This window comes from Homarus americanus, unplaced genomic scaffold, assembly GCF_018991925.1.
Source record: "Homarus americanus isolate GMGI-L3 unplaced genomic scaffold, GMGI_Hamer_2.0 scaffold25827, whole genome shotgun sequence".
Taxonomy (NCBI): domain Eukaryota; kingdom Metazoa; phylum Arthropoda; class Malacostraca; order Decapoda; family Nephropidae; genus Homarus; species Homarus americanus.
In genome coordinates, this window is record NW_024738300.1 from 7,301,954 (window position 1) to 7,324,635 (window position 22,682).

Below are 22,682 nucleotides of genomic sequence, written 5' to 3' on the forward strand. Positions count from 1 at the left end.
GACGTCATGGGACGCTCTCTCCCCCTTAACCGTAATACAATACCCCTGAGTTGCCAGCGATCGCTACTCATGCAATGATAGAGATCACAAACAAACTCTACTGTTACTCATTCCAAGATGACCCTCAATTGACAAAGGTCTGGCGAATTACTAAAGTTGATTGACAGACTAATTCAAGATTGAGCTTGTCAGGAGAGAATGGTATAACAATGCAGTGACAACTGTGTTCGAAGGCGGGACTTACTGGGAGGGATCATGACTGTAAACACCGAAAGGGAAAAATACGCTTCTTCTTAGAAATAGCTAACCAGCTACTCTCTCATGTTTTGCAGTCGTGGAGTTTAATACGAATCATTAGTTAAAACAGACTAGCAGTCAACGTGACCATGACAAAGCTCCCCCTTTCCCCAAGATTCTTATTATGCGGTAATGTTCGCTAAACATGTACAGTAGTTACACAGATTCTTTAAATAACTGTTAACTTTCGTCACGATTTCACACTACATACACCCGAAACAACACATGTCAGGACGATTACAGGCATCTGGCACAAAAGACATAAAAAACAAGAACACAATGGTTACATACATGGGATAAACGGTCATTAAAAAACACAAACTATTATCCTTGACAACATTGCATAGGGAAACAAAATATAGGTAATTAAACATAAATAGGAATAATGTTATGATAAAGAAAAACATAAAAATGGGGTTACATACATAGCATAAAAAATTTGTTACACAATATACACTCTGGAGATACAGCTTCTCATATCAAAAGTTTCCCTAAGAGATTAATCAAATGCTTACTCGACACCACTGAGATTTAACGTAGACTTCTCAAGCTAGGACGTAGATGAACAGACCCCATCCAGCCGAAGGAATGAATTGAATGACTTTAAACGAAAGAGTTATTGTCCTACTCGCGAGAGGGATCCCGAACGTGCAGCGATTCCCCAGAATACGATGCAAAACGAAACGGTCCTTATGGGAACACAACCAAACCAAAAACTGTCTGTACTTATGGCATTTTCCATTTAGCGAAATCAGCGCCATCGTCGATGCCTGACTCCACCTAAAAGTCACAAACACTACTCCTATACACACAACAAGTCTGATCAGGACTTAACTCACAAAATTTGAGAACTCACAACTGGTATCTTTACTCAACTGGTAACAGATACCCATCAGATGGTTGCATAGCAGCCAATCCATCTTCCAATCTCTGTGTCTTTACTGCCAATTGACAATCCCTCTCTGAAAAAAAAATCAAAAGAAAAAAATTCACAAACACCTTCATACTCACTAACATTCCTATTGCACCACATTCCACACTCACATGGGCAAACAACATACTCACTTTCCACAACTTACTGATGCAAGGCTAACAACACATTCTCTCACTTACCAGTTGTACTTCTCAATTGCAACCCAAATATGCAAAACATCACTTTTCACCATGCACATCAACAACCAATGCATTCCAGTCAAAGGTCTACAACCCTTTAAAGAAATCTCGGCAACACTGATGCCAGTCTCTCACATAACTAGCAAGAGAGGCATTCCTCACCCTTCTCTCCTACACTTCCCTGTCCATCAGGCCACGCACCTGATGAAACAACTGGTGGCGAGACCCAGGTGTCATTCCTGAGAATGAACACGTCACCACCCACATACTTCTCAACTCTACACATCAACTTACTGGACACAGGTTCTGAGCTGACTGCCCTGAACTGTTCTCTTGTGACTGCCATCATGCTTGGAGGTCACAACAACTCACTGTACTACACAACACGGGCACAGTGCACACCTTCAAAAACAAACGGATTACTTCCTAACTGACCTTCTAATACACAAAAACACTTGAAATACTGTTCAAAATACTGCTCAAATATTACTCACTCCCCTAGTGATAATACTGGAATGTGAACTTTTACTTTACTGCTTCACTGATGAATATACGAGAAAAACATCACTGTACTCTTTTGTCACTTTTCAAGACTCACTTACTGTGCACACTCAAAGGCAATTGTACTTGCTACTGTCAATCTCTGTATGGTGCAACACTGTAGGAACTCTTCCGGAATTACACTGTACTCTAGCAAATCAACAACTTAAGAAAGAGCCAAAGACATTTCCATTACTGAGTCTTGCTCACAAAAAAAATAAAGTGGTAATACTGTAATACTTCACGAGACTGTCCCCTCAGTGCTCAACAAGTATTCACTATCTTTTCAATTGCAATGATTTTGACACTGTTATCACTTCATAATGTACTCTGTTGTACTCACAAATGGGGGTCCTTACATGGACTTTCAACAATCAATTTTCAAAGATTGCGTTCTTTCACAGATGTCCATATCACCACAGAGTCCTCAAACCATCAATGCAATTGCTGAAAATATACATGTATTAGATCTCAAATAAACATAAAACACTCTTACTGACAATGCCTGTCACTGCTAGAACTAATGCCCTTGCATTAAAATCATGCTCTAATAGAAACAACACAAAAATACCATATACTCGGAAATATAACACAACTCGCGTTATACAAATAAATTCACTTGTCAAACTGACGTCAACTGAGAACTAAAACACTTCCAATTGAAATAAAAACAAATACATCCAAAATATGTCACAATTTCAAATAACACTCAGTTACATAACCTGTCCCAAAACACTCTTAACACGGCCGATGTTCACTGTTCGCTCATTGTCTGTAAATAACAAAGTATTAACTCGAGTAATCACAACAATTGCTATGTTACCAGTGCAAAAAGGCACCCAAAAAAAAAGATTACCTTGGCATATAACCAACACTTTCCTGAGATTTCACAAAAAGACTGCAAAAAAAAAAGTTAGGTAGCTAACCTCTGTTTTCCAGACACTTTTCAATACTCTGAACATTACAAGTTTCCACATTTTACTGTACACTTTACTTTAAAACAGATTTCTAATTTTCTTGAGGCAATGTTCAAACCTAACTCCAAGTATTTGCCGTGAACTGTTTTCAACTTCTCCGTAACCACCGAAAAAAATTTGCACAGAATCACATACTACACTGTACACTGGAAAAATTATGGCACAAAATTATTAGTAATCTGGAATATTCATTAGTTACAGTGAAATGATTAGGTACCTGTACAGAGAAATGGTTATTACAAATCACACTTAAACAAAAATTACCCACAATATCATTTATTCCTCCTGACCTGATACCATGTGAATTACATCCCACAGCTGCGAATCAAATGTAAGGGGGGAGGGGGTTAGAACAAACAACCATCAACCAGCTGCCCCAATGTAACAGGGGGGGGTAGGAACAACAAGCTACCACCAATGTAACAGCAGCGGTTTCTCTCTACTCATACTCTGCCTTGTCCTTTACTCTTACTTCTCCTGTCTTAGTTCTTTAATTCAATTGTTCTTTCTACTTACTTCAATGGTTACTGCATAAACTTGGTTCTCTTTGGTAGCATGGACGAGGGTCTAAGGCACATGGGTAGTGTAATTCTGATATCAGGGGTCACTTGGACGGAAATAAAGGTAAAATACTGTGGGAGAAATGAATACTCCTAAAATACTCAAAGACCAAGGTTATTAATATAAAATCAAAGGGCTTATTGCTGACCCAGTATTTCTTCTTTACTTATTTTCTTATTTACTTATTTTTACTCAACAGGAATTACTCAGATATTACACTCTTACTGCACACACCCATACTGGTGTCACATTACATTACATAGCAGGACCAGTTCCTTGTCCCTACTCACAATACACAGTTACATGGTAACTCCTTGCAGATTACTTTATTTATCACACCTACGGGTGGTACGTGGCATTACAGTACAGTTACAAAACTTTACTCATAGTCCCAAAAGGACAACTTTACTTCTCACCCAATACGAGGTACTTTCTTTACATCCAGTTATAAGACAACCTTACTTAAGATACTACACAGTGTTGGTAGTGCATAGGAGATGCACTCACACACAACACGTTAATACTGATAACAACAAATACATACAACAACACTGTGGGCCATATCTCCAAGGCATGTCCCAGGGTATAGCACTGGCGCCTCTAACAACTAATGACTGTTGTTGTAGTCGGTTACACTCCGACACGAGGCGGGTCTGGGGCCCTCGGCCCACGAGGTGGACCTGCCGTCTCAATCATGTAGAATCAACAACATCGTCGATATATTGCTCCCTGCTGGGAATCTACTGGCTCTGGGGCTATCGTGGGGTGATCCGAGAACCACAAATTGGATCTGGCGACAGACGGGAGAGGACGTCATGAGGGAGGCAAGGGACTGGGAAGCATGATGACAACACAATCACAACAAATCTCTTGCCTGGAAACGACAGCCACATTTACATTATTTCTTCTTACACTGGGTGAATGACAATTCAACTGTTAAAGCATGAACACTGATAATTCACTACAATGACTGAATCAAACTGAATGGCTAGAGAACACAGTCACATACCTGGGGACAGATGGGAGAGGACGTCATGGGAAGCTCTCTCCCCCTTAACCATAGTATAATACCCTTGAGTTGCCAGCGATCGCTACTCACGCAATGATAGAGATCACAAACAAACTCTACTGTTACTCATTCCAAGATGACCCTCAGTTGACAACGGTCTGGCGAATAACTTAAGTTGATTGAGAGACTAATTCAAGATTGAGCTGGTCACGAGAGAATGGTATAACAACGCAGTGACAACTGTGTTCGAAGGCGGGACTTACTGGGAGGGATCATGACTGTAAACACCAAGTGGGAAAAAAACTCTTCTTCTTAGCAATAGCTAACCAGCTACTCTCTCATGTTTTGCGGTCGTGGAGTTTAATAAGAATCATTAGTTAAAACAGACAAGCAGTCAACGTGACCATGACATTGTCCTTGACTTTTGTCCTAGATACCTGGACAAATCCCTTAGGATTTGCCTTGGATTCTCTTGCTATCCTGATTTCGTAGTCTCTCTTTGCCTTCCTTACATTTTTCTTAACATTCCTAGATAGTTCATTATACCTATTTCTGAGATGCTCCTCCCTTCTTTATTCCTATATCATGTTTAAGATTGGATCAACCTTACGGGTAACTCAGAATCAGAGAATTTTCTTGAAACAGTTCAGGACTGTTTCCTAAATCAACATATAACCAAACCCATCCGGATTAATAATATACTCGATTTAGTTCTATCTAACAGAGAAAACCTCATTAGTAATGTCGAGGTGGGGAATGAACTTCCTAACAGCAATCACAAAGAAATTAGATTCTAATTAGAATTTGAGGGCAGTCGCAAGGAAAATTCCATTAAAGTCCCTGATTTCAGAAGGGCAAACATTGATAGTTTGAAAAAACAGCTGAGAGAAGGGGTATCACATCTGGGGGTGAATTACATGACCTCACTTGAGGTGACCTCACACAATGTACCCACAGAAGGCGACCTCACTTCACTTGGAGACCTGTCAATGATTATCTCACAAAGTATGACGGTTGAGGATGACCTGATCACAAGATGTGAAGTTGACGAGTTCCACAACAATTTAAATTATGAGTTACTTAATGCACAAAGGCAGAACATACCATACAGACAACTCAGATCAAAGAACAATTTCCCTAATTAGATAAATATTTATTTAAAAGCAAAGAGGAATAATGAACTGAAGGTAGCAAGGGAGGCGAAGTTAAACCGCAAGGGATTCATTCAAATGTATCAAACTAAAACACGAGAAAAGATAAGACCAATACAGTCAGATACCGGCGAACTAACTGATAACGACGGAGAAAGGAGCAATAATCTGAATAAATATTTTTCAACAGTTTTCACCACCAAAAATTTGAATATGTTACCGGAAACACCGACTATATACAGAGAGAGTGAAGGAAATAGATTAAGCGAGATAGTAGTGACTGGTAATGACGATAGTAAGCAAATAGCCAAGTTAAAGCCTAATAAGTCGCAAGGTCCCGAGGAGATATTTGTCAGAGTATTAAAGTTATATAAGGAAGAGCTTAGTATGCCCTGAGCAAAATTGTCTATCATGTCCTTAAAAACGGGTGTAGTACCAGAATCCTGGAAGATAGCAAATGTAATACCGATTTTCAAGAAGGGAGATAGATCATTTATCCTCTAACTACCGTTAAATCAGTCTAACATTAATTGCAGGCAAATTTATGTAAGCAATAATTTTAAACTCTATTCGAAATCACCTGGAGAAGCACAAGTTGATCAATGATTCCCAACATGGCTTCACAAGCGGGCGTTCATGTTTAACTAATCTATTAACATTCTTTTCAGCTGTTTTCGAATCAGTGGACGAGGGGCACGACTATAATATGGTATATCTTGACTTTAGCAAAACCTTCGACTGAGTCCCCCACGAAAGACTAATAAGAAAACTGGAGGCACATGGCATTGGAGAAGATATTCTAAAATGGATTAGTGCGTGGTTACAGGACAGGAAACAGCGAGTGAGCATTAACGGCACTAAATCCGATTGGAGTAACGTCACAAGTGGAGTACCCCAAGTTTCAGTACTTAGACCATTATTATTTATTACATACATATACGATTTTAATATCGACGTAAACAGCAACATAGGTAAATTTGCTGATGACACTAAAATAGGGCGTGTAATTAAATCTGACGAGGACTCCGCAAAACTACAGGAAGATCTAAACAAATGCTGAGAATGGTCTGAAAAATGGCAGATGAAATTCAATGTGGACAAATGTAAAGTACTTAGTACAGGAGATGTAAACAGAGAAACCAGATATCAGATGAACAACGATGTTATAGAGAAATCCAAATGTGAGAAACATTTAGGGGTAATGATAAGTAGGAATCTTAAGCCAAGTAAACAATGTGTATTTGCTCGAAACAAGGCTAATAAAGTACTTTGCGTTCATACAAAGGAGTGTTAGCTACAAAACTAGAGAGGTCATCCTGAAACCATATCTTGCGCTTGTGAGACCTCACTTGGATTACGCAGTTCAATTCTGGTCACCGTATTACAGAATGGATATACTGTAGAATCCCTAGAAAGAATTCAGAAGAGAAGACAAGACTAATCCCGGGCATTAAGAACCTTGAGTACAGAGACAGGTTATAGTATCTTAATTCGCAACTCCCTCGAGAGACGTAGAGTGAGGGGAGATATGATAGAGATGTATAAACGGAAGTCATGGCGAAACAAAGGTAACATTACAAAGGTACTCAAACTATCCAACCAGGAGCAAACTCGTAACAATGGTTTTAAATTAAACAAATTTAGATTTCATCGCGAATTAGGTAAACATTGGTTTGAAATAGACTAGTGGATGAATGGAACAAGTTACCGAACCTCATCATTAACTCGTATTCGCTGGATAGCTTCAAACATAGGTTGAATGGATATATGAGCAATAGGGGATGGGTGCAAATGGGACTGCCCAGTATGGGCCAATAGGCCCGCTGCAGTTTCCTCCATTCTTATGTTCTTATGTTCTTATATACAGAATGCACTTCCAGCAACATGCATTAAACATATGGATAAGGCATGCATTCAGTTACCTAACATCATGAAATTCCATAGATAGCTTGTGTTTTTTAAATCAAGTTACCAAGCCCACAAAGATTGTATTATTGAAAATTTGCAGGTACAAAACAAAATTTGAGGAACATGCATACAAAAGCAAGTAAGTACAGTATATTAAAACAAAAACAAACAAAGAGTGCACTATGAGCTACAAGCATTAGTTCAGGCATAAGTGAAACATTCCAAACCTATATATATATAATACATACCCCTTATGTAAATTATTCCTGATTAGTTGAACTGTAAAGAAAAATAATTAAATAATTAACACGTTAATTCTTAGTTATGCCTTACTTTAGCTGTGTTTTGTATCAACAGAATATGAAGAACTTTCATCCATTTTTTTTTCTTGCACAAATCTCTTTTGAAAATTTTTACAACGTAATAGATCCTCATTTTCGCATACATGTGAACAATAAGCCATTGAAGATCTTTACAAAAATCTTGGGAACTTATTGTTGTAATTTCCATTAGCTTTGACATACTTTCTCTAACATTATCCTTGAAAATAATTTCACTAATATTTTGTTGAAAAGCAATCTAATTTTTTTTTATTAAATCAATGATGGTTTGGCAGGCATAATTTAAATATTTGCTTTCTCTGCATCATTTTGGTATAAATATATATTACAATATCTCATTTCCTTATAAAGAACTTTAATAATATATTCACTACATTTCTCACACTTGTATTGGCCCCTTAGTATTTATATAATCATATCACCCCTTGTAACTTTCCACTAGCTATGAGGTGACTTGGTCACATCACGTGATGGGTAAGTTCCACCTTTGAGGTGGGGCTCTAAGATGCTCGGTCAGCTATGAAGAAGCCGACAAGCGGCATTATCACTACAACTCTCACACCAATAGGACGTATTGAGTAGAGTTAATTTAAGATAGCCTCCATCCTCATTTAGCATTCAAAGTACAGTGATTAAGTTACAGTGATATACACTTCCAACTGCATATAATATATTTTCCTAAATAAATGAAGAAAAGGACTACTTGGGCTTTGCTACTAAAACCTAATAAACTTTTACATGTTCTAGCTCCATTAACTAATCAAGAGTCATTGGTTAAGGGCTGGAACACACTTATGCTCTTATATATTACTACTATGAGGCCTATGTGCAATCTTTCTTATATTCCATTCTACTAAATTAGATGCTACAAAACATTGCACATATCATTTCACATTTGAAATACATGTTTGGTTTTTATGGTGAAGAAATTAATGTACAATACATTACAGTTATACACACCTTCAAGGTTCTGATCTGTATAATTCTTTGGTGAAAAATAGTACCTACATATTTGGAAGCTTCTGTTTAATTGCTCACATGTCTTTCCTTGGAGATGTAGAACCTTTGATGGAACTCCTATAATACTTAGCCATTTGAGGCATCTGAAAAACACATTAAGCAAGAGTTCACTAAAGATTACTTGCTAGTATTAGTTGCATGTAGAGCAGTTAACAATGATATAGTTGATTATGTGTATTTTATTTTGGCAAATATATATATATATATATATATATATATATATATATATATATATATATATATATATATATATATATATATATATATATATATATATATATATATATATATATATATATATATATATATATATATATATATATATATATGTAACCGGTCGGAATTTACTGGACTTTAATTTCTCACTTGACTTGGGGTTTATTAAAATTTAATAGATGGTAATGGCAGTGAAAGCGCCCCTTTGAGGAAAATCCCGAACCAGCACAAGAACACTTAAATCTACTAAACAAAATGAATTGTCCGTGACCCGTGGAAGGATAGCGTCTGTGACTGGGATGAATGAGACACTGTAAAATTTAGACACTTATATTCCCTCCAACACTACAAACACAATCAAATAATGGTACACCAATATGCGCACCTCTTAACTTGAACTTAAAACACTACTCTGGGAAATAAAAGTTATACATGACATAGAAATTATTAGAAGCTCAGGCAACAATAAATTTGAAGTATTAAGAAATGTTGCTTGCACACATGAAACAGGCCTTAAGGGCTTTCACAAAATTATATCACCCCAGCAGATGCACTCTTCCTAACCTAACTTAAACACTACTCTGGGGAACAAAGGTTATACCTGAGATCAGAATTATGGAGAAAAATTAGATGCATTAAAAGAATCAAATCACAGTATCACTCTGGTTCCACTTAATGACACAAACATTCAAAAAACACTACTATCAAAATTATTTAAGAAATATTAAACTACACACGTCAAGATAATATCAGTAACTGAGAAATGGTATTAACTACACCCGTAATAAGGAAGATAAAATGTTCCTCTAGGTATCTCCTAGAGTCCTAGACTCATGGTCTCAGTGTGTAACCATTAATTTACTCAGATAGCCTCAGTGTACTCCCAGTGCATCCATGGGCAGGAAGAGAAAACGCCAGCAGGTGTCTATGGCCAGTAGGTAACACTTCTAGCTGACCGAGGACACGTGGTGTTGTGCACCCGAGTGGTAAGAACTGATCACCCACTGCTGATGCTGGTCCCGTGTCGTTTTAGTAGTCGGGAGCACTCGTTCACTCAAGAGATCCTTTGCTACCCCGCTAAACAGAGACAGGCCTACACTGATCGGTCCAATGGCGACAATCATCAACGGCAGTCTCAAACGGCAGTCAATCTCTCGCAGTCAACTCCGGTCAACTCCGGTCAAGTGGGTTCTGACGGAAACCTTGTTATACTGCAATAGCGCAGCACAGGTGACTAGGCCACGTGACTATTTCTGTGACTGACGCGCAGGGACGTCTTGTTTGCCTGACTGCTTCCCGTGACTGAGGGAGAGCCAGCGTCACGTCCTCTCAAGGCGTTAGCTTAGGCCTACGTGACATATTTTCCGCCTAACTAATAACTCCTTGGGACACCCGTGACATTATTCAGACTGATAAACCATCTATAATAATTTCAAATTCAATAATAGTCCCTTAACTTCATGAATCGCATCATTATTAATTCGGTAAATTACATTTAATATCATATAGGCCTAGTTCCGCAATCTCTCGCTATGAGCAGGGAGCGCTCTCTTCCCTCCCGCGACCTTGAACGCTCAGTGTTGCCAATGGCGGGACATTCGGAATTACTCTGAAATTTCTGAATATTACAATCAACCCCCCTAAAAAATGACAGCACTGTCCTCATGTGCTGAGAAAACATACATACGACCCCCCTAAAATTTGTTCTAAGAAACTGCATCTTACCCCTTTTGCTAAACGCAGCATTCCCTCTTCTCCTTTTCTCTCCGCATATATATATATATATATATATATATATATATATATATATATATATATATATATATATATATATATATATATATATATATATATATATATATATATATATATATATATATATATATATATATATATATATATATATATATATATATATATATATATATATATATATATATATATATGCCTCTAACTTGATACTTTATGAAAAACCGTACTATTGTATGGATATAACACATACCTTTCCTTATCCTTGGGGAAAACATGAAAAACAAGCTCAGGGTGAATTACCTTTCTCTTTTTGCAAAGGGCACACGGGTGAGATATTTCACTCATTTTGTATTTGATTTCGGCGCTAATATGACGTAAACAAACCATAGTATTTGTAAACAAACAGACGACCAAAGCAGAGGATGCATAGTGCTCACCGCTGTCATCTATTGAGCAGACCTAGCAGTTTTAAGAGCTAATGATCACAGTGATTCGTTTATTTTATTCTGTCTTTCGCATGTGATCTTTGGGGTGGATGCAGGGAGTGGATGTGAGATCAGGAGAGTGATTGCAATATTGTTTCATCCATTGTATATCCTGCATTTTGGTATTAATTTATTCACCAGCATTTAGGGTTAATACTAAGTGATACTTCTGTGAATGGAGGAAGAGCCATGTTGTGAGATTGTCATATAAATTACTAAATCAGTTTGGCCACAAGGCTATGCAGTGTCAATGTCTGAACTCTTTGTTTTATTGTAAATATAATAGTTGTTAATCGTTGTAAATTAGTATTTCTCAGTCCTGACTCAATTTGTACAGTATAAAGAATAGTTTTCCTTGGATGTTTTCTCACAGTGTGTTTATATTAAATGTCACCTCCAACTATCAGCCAGAGTGTCTACATATCCTGGTCTGTTAACCACAGCCGTTATTTAAAAAAGTATGTTCAATTAATGGGCCTAGGAATTGGAGCACTACTGAAAGAAGAAGGTTATTCAGTAGTGGCCTTGACATATGTGGGCTTGTGTCCGGGATTTGTTGAAATTATGACACATCCAAGAGATTTTAACCATTGTAATCTGCAATGAGGTGTACTGTACTGTTCTGTGTACTACTGAGCAGCAAGAATGACACTGCAAGTGAGTAGTGACAGTTTTGTGTTCAGTGTATTTCAAAGTTTGTTAACCAGTAAAATTGTGTGATAAGGTTAATTTTGTTAGCCCGACTGCTAACCGAGGCAGATAAGCGCCAACGTCGGAAAAACGCTGCCAATGATCCTCCCACAGTAGATGGAGCCCTCCACATGTGCAACGAATGTGGAAGACGCTGCCTGTCCCGTATCAGGCTCTTTAGTCACCTCAAAACTCGCTAACCTATTGTAGATGACATCCCTGATAACCGAAATCATTTTACCATAGCTGGATGATCATCATACTCGATTCCAAGTGACAGCAAAGTAGTAGTGTGGTGTGGTGTGGCAGTGGTGGTGAGCGTGGTGTGGTAGTGGTGGTGAGCGTGGTGTGGTATGGTAGTGGTGGTGAGCGTGGTGTGGTGTGGTGGTCGTGGTGAGTGTGGTGTGGTATGGTAGTGGTGGTGAGCGTGGTGTGGTATGGTAGTGGTGGTGAGCGTGGTGTGGTGTGGTGGTCGTGGTGAGTGTGGTGTGGTATGGCAGTGGAGGTGAGCGTGGTGTGGTGTGGTAGTCATGGTGAGCGTGGTGTGGTGTGCTAGTGGTGGTGAGTATGGTGTGGCATGGTAGTGGTGGTGAACGTGGTGTGGTATGGTAGTGGTGGTGAGCGTGGTGTGGTAGTGGTGGTGAGCATGATGTGGTGTGGTCGTGGTGGTGAGGTGTGGGGGTGGTGTGGTAGTGGTGGTGAGCGTATTGTGGTAGTGGTGGTGAGCATGGTGTGGTGGTGATCGTGGTGTAGTAGTGGCGATGAGTGTGATGTGGTAGTGGTGGTGACCGTGGGGTGGTAGTGGGGGTGACTGTAGTAGTGGTTAGCGTGGTGTGGTAGTGGTGGTGAGCGTATTGTGGTAGTGGTGGTGAGCATGGTGTGGTGGTGATCGTGGTGGTGTGATGTGGTATGGCAGTGGTGGTGTGGTGTGGTAGTCGTGAGCGTGGTGTGGTGTGCTATGGTGGTAGTATGGTGTGAAGGCCATGGTTGTGGTGGTGATCATGGTGTGGTAGTGGTGGTCTTGGTGGTGATCGTGATGTGGTAGTGATGGTGAGCGTGGTGTGGTAGTGGTGGTGAGAGTGGTATGGTAGTGGTGGTGACCGTGGGGTGGTAGTGGGGGTGACCGTGGTGTGGTGTTGAGCGTGGTATGGTAGTGGTGGTGAGTGTGGTGTGGTGGTGAGCGTGGTGTAGTAGTGGTGGTGAGCGTGGTGTGGTAGTGGTGATGAGTGTGGTGTGGCAGTGGTGGTGAGCGTGGTGTGGTAGTGGTGGTGAGCGTGGCGTGGTAGTGGTGTGGTAGTGGTGAGAGTGAATTGTTTTATAATGGGGGATTTAAAAAGGTAGAAAGTATAGATAGAATCTTTATAGTAGGAGGAATGTAAAGAGAGGAGGTTTGGTATCGTGGCTGGTTAGTTATTTTCTACGTCAATACACATATATTACGTTCTTAAGGGACATTTCGTAAACACCGCTTTCAATACTGCTATTTATTATTCACTCAATGACACAGGCACATTACTCGAACATTATATCGAAGTTACTAGCACTTACTTGTCATGGACACATTACTCGAACATTATATTTACGTTACTAGACAATGACTCTCAGACACAAACATGAAATGAATACATTTCCAACGTAAGTAACTCACCCTATGGATAGCTCCGACAAAGACTCAGTACTTGGACCATTATTGTTTATTATATACATAAACGACATAGATATCGGCATAGACAGCAACATAAGTAAATTTGCTGATGACACAAAAATAGGACGTGTTATCAAATCTGACGAGGACTCGGCAAAACTACAGGAAGATCTAAACAAATTTTTCCAATGGTCTGAAAAATGGCAGATGAAATTCAATGTCGACAAATGTAAAGTACTCAGTATAGGAGATGTAAACAGGGAAACCAGATACCAGATGAACAACGATGCCATAGAGAAATCCGACTGCGAGAGAGATTTAGGAGTAATGATAAGTAGGAACCTTAAGCCAAGTAAGCAATGTGTTTTTGCTCGTAACAAGGCTAATAAAGTACTTGGGTTCATACAAAAGAGTGTTAGTTACAAGACTAGCGAGGTCATCCTAAAACTGTATCTTGCTCTTGTGAGACCACACCTGGATTATGCAGTTCAGTTCTGGTAACCATATTACAGAATGGATATAGAATCCATGGAAAGAATTCAGAGAAGTATGACAAGACTACTCCCGGGCATTAGGAACGCGAATACAGGAGCAGGTTAAAGCATCTTAATTTGCACTCCCTCGACAGACGTAGAGCGAGGGGCGACCTGATAGAGGTGTATAAGTGGAAGGCAGGGCTAAGCAAAGGGGACATTACAAAGGTACTCAAACTATCCAACCAGGAGCGAACTCGTAACAATGGTTTTAAATTAGACAAATTTAGATTTAGGCGTGAAATAGGTAAACACTGGTTTGGAAACAGAGTAGTGGATGAATGGAACAAGTTACCAAATATCATCATTAACTCGAATTCGCTGAATAGCTTCAAACATAGGTTGGATGCTCGCCCTTGAGCAGCCAGGGGTTGGTGTAAGCAAGGAACTGCCCAGTATGGGCCAATAGGCCAGTTTCCTCCATTCTTATGTTCTTATGTTCTTATTTGACCTGTGGGAGGCCCAGCAGGTGCTTCTGGACTGTCTCCTATGGGAGACTCTGCTTAGCTGGTGACGCGAGGCTGGGGAGGGAAGTCTCCCTCCCCTCCTCGACTAGTGACGAGCGTAACTCCATCTTCTGTCGATAGTGTTGTGAAAGTTGTCTGAATATGAATTGTGAATGACTGACGTAGCTAGAATGGCAATGACGAATGAGGCCCGTGGACAGGACTGTAGGCCCTTTAAATGGAGGAAAACCAGCCGGCGAAATGACCTTTACCAAGGTGTGGTTGTAGGTCATGTCCCTTGGTCAAGTACTTAGTGGCCGGGGTCAGGTCCCTTGGGTCCTGACCCAGGGTGTGTCAACTTGGTATGTTTGTTACCACGTGGGCATGTACAGTACTCACTGCTATATGTGTTGTAATTCTCTGGGCTGTAAGCTGTGGTCTGATAAACAATCATTACATGTTGTATGGAAGTGGTGGTGAGCATGGTGTGGTGTGGTAGGGGTGGTGAACGTGGTGTGGTATGGTAGTGGTGGTGAGTGTGGTGTGGTAGTGGTGGGTTGTATGGTGTGGTGTGGTTGTGGTGGTGAGCGTGGTGTTGTATGGCAGTGGTGGTGAGCATGGTGTGGTATGGTAGTGGTGGTGAGCGTGGTGTGGTATGGTAGTGGTGGTGAGCGTAGTGTGGTAGTGGTGGTGAGTATGGTGTGGTATGGTAGTGGTGGTGAGCGTGGTGTGGTATGGTAGTGGTGGTGAGCGTGGTGGTATGGTAGTGATGGTAAGCGTGGTGTGAGGTATGGTAGTGGTGGTGAGCGTGGTGTGGTATGGTGTGGTGGTGAGCATGGTGTGGTGTAGTAGTGGTGGTAAGTATGGTGTGGTGTGGTAGTGGTTTGAGGCGTGGTGTGGTATGGTAGTGGTGGTGAGTGGTGTGGTATGGTAGTGGTGGTGAGCATGGTGTGGTGTAGTGGTGGTGGTATGGTGTAGTATGTGGTAGTGGTGGTGAGCGTGGTGTGGTATGGAAGTGGTGGTGAGCGTGAAGTGGTAGGGTTGGTGGTGGTGAGCATGGTGGTGTGGTGGTGGTGGTGAGCGTGGTGTGGTGTGGAACTGGTGGTGAGCGTGGTGTGAGGCATGGTTGTGGTGGTGAAGCATGGTGTGAGTATGGTAGTGGTGAGTAGCGTGGTGTGTGGTGTGGTAGTGATGGTGAGCGTGGTGTGGTATGGTAGTGGTGGTGGAATGGTGTGGTGTGGAAGTGGTGGTAGAGCATGGTGGTAGTGGTGGTGAGCGTGGTGTGGTGTGGTGGTCGTGGTGAGTGTGGTGTGGTATGGTAGTGGTGGTGAGCGTGGTGTGGTATGGTAGTGGGGGTGAGCGTGGTGTGGTGTGGTAGCGATGGTGAGCATGGTGTGGTATGGTAGTGGTGGTGAGCGTGGTGTGGTATGGTAGTGGTGGTGAGTGTGATGTGGTATGGTAGTGGTGGTGAGCGTGGTGTGGTATGGTAGTAGTGGTGAGAGTGGTGTGGTGTGGTAGTGGTGGTGAGCATTGTAGGTTATGTATCTAAGCTACTGTGCCGAGTAGCAACCTTGTATATAAGCTACTGTGCCGAGTAGCATTTATATATGTAATTACGTGGCAACACTGCACGTGTTATGTGGCAACATTGCCTCGAGGCTGCCATATGGCAAGGCAGTCTCAGTCTGACTCTGTGGGCCGTGCATGGCACACACTAGTCACTACTTGTATTTCTCCTATCCATTAATAAATGAACTTCAGTGTTACCCGGTGTTTCCCTACCCATCACTGCCTTCTTCGGGGAACACTTGGAACCTTCATGGCGCAGTGAGTAGGATCTGTGGACTTACAAGTCTGTGAACAATGGACAGTTAGCCGGCGATGTGCGCGTCGACTCTTAGTGTGTTGTGTTGTGTTGCGTTGTGTTTCACCGCGACGTGCAGTGTTGCGCCGTCACAGTGCGTTTTAGTGACGATGGCAGTGTTAGTGTCAGTGTATTAGTGTGTCTAGAGCTGAGAGTTGAGCATTGGCCTGTCTTTTGTGGTACCCACGGAGCACGCAGGCGTACACCCTTCTCGTGTGACATCCTGGGAGACACTGACGCTCTTGCTTCCGCGGCAGCCACCACGATCTGCTCTCTCAGACACACACACACACACACACACACACGCACGCACGCATGCACTCATGGACAGAACAGTGGACTCTATGCGTTATTTCTGCGCTGTTTATGTCATATATATGTGGTTGGTGCTGATGAGGCGCCACTTTATATACTAAACAGCGCAGTTCAAGCATACTAAGATGGGCGGTAAGAAGGGACAATGTCAAGATGGAAGACATGACTCCCCACCACCATCCTCTCCACCGGGCGCAGACTCTCATCCTTCACCTCCAGCGACAGACATTGCCACAATTCTGAGGTGGATGGACGACAGGGACGAGAGAGGCAGAGAGATGGAATTTCAGAGGGAGGAGATACGAAGAGAGGAGGAAAAGACGCGTTTTGATGCACTATTGGCGACCCTGGCGCTAACCCACCCTCCCTCACTCGCAGGTATCGCGCACCAAGGCGCCAGTACCCTCCCTCCTCCACCACACCAGCATCCTCCAGGCACTCTTGCTACTCCAACAGCTCCCAAGGCATCTGTTCAACCCCCACCCGCCCTCTCACCAGACGTCACGTTTCAGCTTTTTCGTGAGTGGAGGCGGTGGTGGACAGATTACTCCACGATGGTGGACCTTGATAGCATGCCTCCAAACAAACAGCTCATCCAACTGTGGATGTGTTTGTCGCCGAAGACCCAGAGAGTTTTGGAGCACACGTTGCAAGTGCCTCCCGATTCTACGTCTTCAGTGACGGATGTGCTCAACCTTTTGCAGGAGCTCGCTAAGGCTTGGAATAACGAGGCTTTGCGTCGCCGCGCGTTCACCAGCTGCAAGCAGGCGGAGAATGAAACCTTTGACGACATTTTTGTACGTTTGAAGAGTTTGTCTGAGGAGATCAAAGTCTGCAAGGCGCACAGCCGGTAATGTGAGGAAGCCTGGATCAAGCACGGGATCTTGACAGGTGTCAGGCAAGAAGAGTTGGTGCAGCGACTCATCCCCCTGGACGCTTCCTCCACACTCCAGGTGGTAGTGACTGAATGTCGGTCATATGAGGCCACCAAGTCCGCCACCTCTGCCTTACAGGCCCCACCTGCTGTGAGAGCTATCTCACAGTACAAGAAGGGTAAGAAGGCTGCCAACAACGTGAAGGCTGCCGCACGTTCTTCCTGTGGCAGCTGTGGAAAGCAGCATGGCTCCAAGACATGCCCGGCCACCGACGCACTGTGTCGTGGGTGTGACCGTAAGGACCACTGGTCTAACACAGACAGGTGCCCTGCACGAGGCCACAAGTGTCAGGCCTGCGGTCGTTATGGACACTACGACAAGTGCTGCCGCCAACCCAAGCCCAAAAGCTCGAGACGAAGAGGAAAGCAGCGCACTTCCCTCGGGGTGGTTCGCACGCAGCCCCCTTCAGATGGCCCACGCAGCCCCACGCAGCAGCGGAGTCACATCAGGAGGGTGGAATCGACCACACGCCCCAGGGCTACCCCTTCCCCCACCATCCGTGTCGCCATCACATACGGTGATGTGTTGGGTGACATCGAGGTGATACCGGAAACCGGCGCTGATACTACGGTGATTGGGTTGAAGCACCTCCAGAAACTGGGCCTCACCAAACGCAACCTGGGACCATCGCCGCAGCTGCTGTACTACAATGTGGACGGTTCCCAGATGCCGGACGCTGTGGGCTCCTTTCAAGCGGAGATCACCTACGGCGACAGGTCGTGTCACGGATGGATGGACGAGCAGCCTACTCTCGCTACACCCTTGTTGTCGTGGGAGCACTACAAGGAGTTAGGCGTGGTGCCCAGAGACTTTCCCGAGCAGAACACAGCTGCTTGGTACACCGCCAGCAGGGTGTGTGAATCAACGAGCGACGCGCCTGGCGCTGCCGCACAGAGCTGCCCAGAACCCGCGTCCACTCCTACCCACACAGGACGCTCCCCTGCCCAGATCCTGTATGGTCATCCTCTCCGCTCTTGCGTTCCTGCACACGCCAAGGCCTTTGCGAAGGAGTGGCAGACCAGAGCCGAGAGCTGCGACCGCTGTGCCGCTACACGTGCCCAGGACGCCAAGGCTCGGAATGACGACTGTGCCTGCCCTCTTCAGCCGCTGGAGATTGGTGCCCTTGTCCGCGTCCTGGACCCGACGATGACACGTTGGGACAAGGTGGGCATAGTGATGGGCGTCGGCCGGTCGCGGGACTACAAGGTCAGGATGCCGAGCGGCCGCGTCTGGTGGAGGAACCGCCGGTCCCTCCGGCCAGTCCCACCCCCTGCTGCTGGCCCCCTGACCGAGGACGAGTCCCCTACACCCCACGAGGATCCGCCCCACAGCGCACCTCGACGCTCGGAGCGACTTAGGACTAAGAAGCCCGCTCAAGACAAAGACTATGAGTGTGAGGGGGGAGGGAGATGTCGGTTATGTATCTAAGCTACTGTGCCGAGTAGCAACCTTGTATATAAGCTACTGTGCCGAGTAGCATTTATATATGTAATTACGTGGCAACACTGCACGTGTTATGTGGCAACATTGCCTCGAGGCTGCCATATGGCAAGGCAGTCTCAGTCTGACTCTATGGGCCGTGCATGGCACACGCTAGTCACTACTTGTATTTCTCCTATCCGTTAATAAATGGACTTCAGTGTTACCCGGTGTTTCCTTACCCATCACTGCCTTCTTCAGGGAACACTTGGAACCTTCAAGCATGGTGTGTTGTGGTAGTGATGGTAAGCGTGGTGTGGTATGGTAGTGGGGGTGAGCGTGGTGTGGTGTGGTAGTGGTGGTGAGGATGGTGTGGTGTGGTAGTGGTGGTGAGTGTGGTGTGGTATGGCAGTGGTGGTGAGTGTGGTGTGGGATGGTAGTGGTGGTGAGCGTGGTGTGGTATGGTAGTGGTGGTGAGCGTGATGTGGTGTGGTAGTGGTGGTGAGCGTGGTGTGGTATGGCAGTGGTGGTGAGGATGGTGTGGTGTGGTGGTGGTGGTGAGCGTGGTGTGGTATGGCAGTGGTGGTGAGTGTGGTGTGTGTATGGTAGTGGTGGTGAGCGTGGTGTGGTATGGTAGTAGTGGTGAGAGTGGTGTGGTGTGGTAGTGGTGGTGAGCACGGTGTGTTGTGGTAGTGGTGGTGAGCGTGGTGTGGTATGGTAGTGGTGGTGAGCGTGATGTGGTATGGTAGTGGTGGTGAGCGTGGTGTGGTATGGTAGTGGTGGTGAGCGTGGTGTGGTGTGGTAGTGATGGTGAGCGTGGTGTGGTGTGGTAGTGATGGTGAGCATCTTTCTCTTCTGTCTTCTTTGTTCTTAATTCTTTATTTATTTCTATTTACTTATTAACTTTTACTCTTTCTCTGTATACTCGTGAGATAGAAGGGAGGTGATGTGGGGGAAGGAGGGAGTGAGAGAAGGAGAGGAATGAGTGAGGCGGGTGGTAACGGCTGGCCTCACACCAAAGGGAAGAGGGGAGAGGAAGAGAGAGAGGGGAAGTAGATGAGGTTAACAGGAAAATAAGGGTAATCTGCGATGACTGAAACACTAGGGGACACTGGGGATAGGAGTGTTGTTACTCAGAGCTCACTGCATCACCACGACACTAGTAATAAACCAGCTTTTATCGAGAAGGGGAGGGATGAATTATATGACAAGCCTTTATGGTTACTGTATCTATTGAATACTTTCTATTGGGATTAACTGTTACAATTAAAACAATAAACCTATTTTCATAGTTAGTTAAACAGGGGTCACATGACTCGAAATATATTTCGTGAAATTGATAAAACCTTAAGTGTACTTACTTAGAGATATATATATATATATCGCCATGCTGAAGACCTGCCGACCCACATGCACGTCTACACTTAATCATCTTTAACCAGACTCTGTGTTTGAAAACCGAGTACCCTCTTGCTGGGCACGAACCTGAGCTTCCACCCAATCAGCACAGTTAGGCCTATGACATCACACTCACAGGTCACTATGATTGGCTCATGCCTCAAGCTTCTCAGGCACTCATGGTTTTGGTGGTAACCAAATATCAAAATATTAAAATGCTACTAGTCTTTAAGGTAATGGAACTTGAAATTGTTGAAACAAAGATAATAACAAATGTCTAATATGAATCACACAAAATTATGACAACTAAAATAATGGATAAATTCAATATATAGAAAAAAATCAGCAATGAAAACACTCTAAAATAATAATAATGAATAATGGTAACTCTAAATACTCTCATAAAAATTCAATTCAATTAGGTATCAAGTTAATGGATATTATTCATAATAATATGACTCAAATGAAAAAGAAAGGCTTAATTACTAGTCATGCATATACGAAAATACAGTAAAACCTTGCTAAGGCGGATCCCGCTAAGGCGAACCCCTCTTAAGCCGGACAAAATTGTTTGAAAAAAAGAAGACAGTTTGTTGGAAGATGACATGCTCCCTCACAAATATGTGCTGAATATTGAATTTCAAAGCATTCAGACTCAAAGTGACTGCAAGCCTTTTGCAGTGAGAGGCATGTCCAGCTGGATCTGCCTCCCATTTTAGGGGTTAGTGTACAGTTCTTTGTGTATATAACTTTTTTTAATTAATTAATTTTGATTAAAAACATGTATTTCATTCATAAAAATTGGATACATTTGTGATGTACTTGTTTTTTGTTTAAAATATCAGTCTTTTTGGAAAAATAATTACTCGAAGGTGGACAACCTCTTATCCCGAACACCCCTCCCCCCCAATTAGTCTGTCTTAGCGAGGTTTTACTGTATATATAGAAGATGGTTTTATTTTTTTTAATTCTTATTTAAAAATGTATTTTTTTCATCTTCATGAATCTTCAACATCAATTTTCAAAATGACTAACATTCCAACATTAATTTTCAAAGTCAATTCACAGAACTTCTCAAAACATTGATTTTTTCATGTCTTATCTTAATTACTTAAAACTCTGCTTTTCAATCTCTTAGTTGACTTCACTTATATTGTACATTACATATTCTGGTATATCATGGATCTTATCTCACACACACACACACACATATCTTATTTTCTGTTGTTCAGCTGGTCTATCATCTCACAATTGATGATGGTACAATGTACTGCGCACATCATTGTCATTCCTAAAAACCCCATTTAATTCATATTACGCTATATAACATTCAAATGCACCGCGCTTGTAGACCCTCAGAAAACGGGAAACATTGATAAAGGACAACTCACCTACTCAATGTTCCTAGACCATGTGTTGTATTGTACCCAGGTACAGTTATATCATATTAAGTGTATGTATTCATAGCATTAAGGAGAACTCAGGGTATGCATAAGATGAATGTTAAAGTCCAGTTGAGCCGGACTAGTGTACTGTAAGACTAAGTGTGGATCAGGGTTTGAAGGTCATACTATTTACGTCTGTGAGCGTGTAGCGAACATAACTTCCACAGATATCATATGAAAATACATGAGAACCATGATCTGGAAAAAGGATAAATGTATCAGAACTATGTGAGGTGTTGGAAGTGATCCAGAAACTATACTTGAAAGGAAATATCTTGGATGCGTCAGTATGAACTTAATACACCTCGTATCCTCACGTGACATATACCCACGACAGGTACAGTGATCAGAGAATCTTATGTCTGTGTTCAAATAGTGCAATGTGTGAGAGGAGGATCCCTCATTACAGTTTTAAGTGAAGTTGATACACCCCCGCCATGAACATTCAGCCTTTGTTTCAAGGCGCGTCATGTACCCGCCTAGGATGCCACGTTGATATTATAACCCCATGAATTTACCCAAGAACTAGCAAACCAAGACCTTACCTTAGTGTGTAATTTAGGATTAAAATATGTGTTTATAAGGCATGAGTGACAATATACCGAAAAGTGTTCAGGTGAGA